The sequence below is a fragment of the Sinocyclocheilus rhinocerous genome, unplaced genomic scaffold (genome assembly GCF_001515625.1).
Source record: "Sinocyclocheilus rhinocerous isolate Xijiao unplaced genomic scaffold, SAMN03320098_v1.1 scaffold711, whole genome shotgun sequence".
NCBI classification, from domain to species: Eukaryota; Metazoa; Chordata; class Actinopteri; order Cypriniformes; family Cyprinidae; genus Sinocyclocheilus; species Sinocyclocheilus rhinocerous.
Window position 1 is genome coordinate 2,060,389 of NW_015641018.1, and position 2,607 is coordinate 2,062,995.

Genomic DNA, 2,607 nt, shown 5'->3' on the forward strand with positions numbered 1-2,607 from the left:
ACATCGTGACGTAGACATATGGGGGCGTGTTTAAACGAGCCGTTTTAGGTAGGCAAGGTTGACTCTTAACTTTTATAAAGAATATCTTTTTGGATTTGAGACTTTAGTCTTTGCAACTTTACAGATCTTCTTTATGCACCAAGAGCTTGTAACACTCCAAAGAGAAAGTAAAAATTGACCCCTTTAAGAATCAGTGAAGACTATAGGTGCGTTCGACTTGAAGCACGGCTACAGACTGCAGTCAACGAGAGTAGCCGCTTGCAGTCGGGGGCGGAGTTGAAAACGGAGCCGTCAAGATTAACGTGACTCAATATAACATTGCGACTACAGTTATAAAAGCTTTTACTGTTCTAAAAACACAGATTTGTGGCTATTAGACAAAATTACTAACCGGCATGCACTGCTTCAAGTCATATTGCGATCGATCTGCGCAGTGCTGCATGAAGTCGAACGCACCTATTAGCGATTTCGGAGTTGACACAGAGAGTCGATTCCAGTGCTGGACTCTTCGACTCCCCATCCCTAGGAGAAGCAATGTTTGCATACGAGACGCGAAAAGAGCGGCATATACAGTGGTGTGAAAAAGTGTTGGCCCCCTTCCTGATTTCTTCACAGATGTCTACTCTTTGTTGAATGTAGTAAACAATGTATTAAGTGTAGAGGTAGAGACTTAACCGAAAGTATCGATCTCATTAGACTAGTATCGATCCGATACCAATACCAACGTTGGTATCGATATTAGGATCAATCCGCCCACCCCTACTGAACAGGTGTTGCAGCTTTCAGCAGCAGGAAGTGTCGGCACAAACATGGGTAAAACGCTTAATTTCATGACTAAGTATATGAATTATTATCTGCTTACGCTTCACTGTTTGATGAAGCATCATATAAAAGCATATTTATACCAGTAAAATAGTATAAGCGCCATTTGTGTGCGTGTAGCGTTTGTTATTAGCATTTGAACGACTCCAGTTTGAATAGAAATTCGTGAAACAATAGGTTTGCACGTCTTAATATAAACTGTTTTTGTCGTTAACGTTTTTTTTTTTTAAATACATGTACAATATAAAGGCTTATCTCTACTTAAACAGCTAACATAGCAGCTCACTAGAGTTAGCATGCTAATCTGTACACCGACCTCGTCAGTCACCTTACAAATATTATAACGCCTCAGAAATTGGTTGTCAGATGTGAATTTATTTACCCAAAATGCCTGACAACAGTTGTCGCACTGAAGCTGATTTGAAGTTGCTTAAATTATCATATATTAATCACGATAATTATGAAACACTTTGGGCTGCTCTCATTAGACTGCTCTCATTAGAGTTACAAATGACCTGCTCTTATCATCTGATTGTGGTTGTAGTTTCTAAAACATTCTTCAGGGATGCTGTCCATGACCTGACCAGTAGGCCTGAAGAAAAGTGTCTTTGGCTTCAGTGTTTTTTCAGATACACATGCTTTGCTGAAGTAGGATCAGAGCCCATCTCCTAAGTATGGAGATAGCTGTAGCCAAAATCCTGTGCCTGCTGGGGGTGTTTGCCCTGATGTTAGGGGGCATCCTTATTCCTGTGCGGATGATGCATATGGAGTATGATAAAATCACGAGGTACAGAAGACTGGTTGCTTTAAGCAACTGTTTCGGAGGAGGTGTATTCCTGGCCACCTGCTTCAATGCCCTTTTACCAGCAGTTAGAGCAAAGGTATGTCATCAAGCATGGTTTTGGTCTTTAAAGAAAAGGTTCACTCAAAAATAACATTATTTAATCACCGTCAGGTTGTTCCAAAGCCACATACGTTTCTTTCTTTTGTGGAACAAAAGATGACATTCTGATGAGTGACTGGCTGCATTTTTCCATGCAAGTACAATTTGTGGGGAGCTTAAAAAGGATGCAAAAGCCTCATAAAAGTAGATTATATGGCTTCTGAGGCATTAGCTATATACAGTTGAACTGAATAATTTGTAAAGCTTGTAAGCGACAATCCACATTAATTGTAATTGCATGGATATAAGATGACCAGATGCATTCTTAAAAATGTTTCCTTTCGCACTCCAACCAAAGTCATATGGGTTTGAGACAAAATGAGGGTAATAACAGGGCTCTACGCTTACTTTACTTTTTAGGAGCACTTGTGCACAGTCAAAAATTTAGGAGCACCTTCTAATCAATAATCCAAAATTTGATAAAAAATTAGCCTTCCCATTACGAGGTGATATTTGACTCCTTAAAGTGATTTACAGTGGAAATTAGTTTTTACCTTTGTAATGGCATTTTTTTTTTACTTTATTAAAGGGGTCATATGATGCGATTTCAATTTTTCCTTTCTCTTTGGAGTATTACAAGCTCTTGGTGCATAATCCTACATTTAAAAAAACTTGTTGATATCACTTTCGAGTCCATGAGTTCGCCTACCAATGGTATGAGAGAAGCACAGCTTTCACTCTCAACCAAACTAACATTACTAGCCAATCAGAATATTTTGCTCTTATAAACACGAGACGAGCATAATAGTATCCAATTGCAGAGTCGCAGCCCTGATGAACGGAGAAGCGCGACAAAAAGCTGCGAGGCGCAATGGTCAAAGATGTCCATCTAACGCATATTT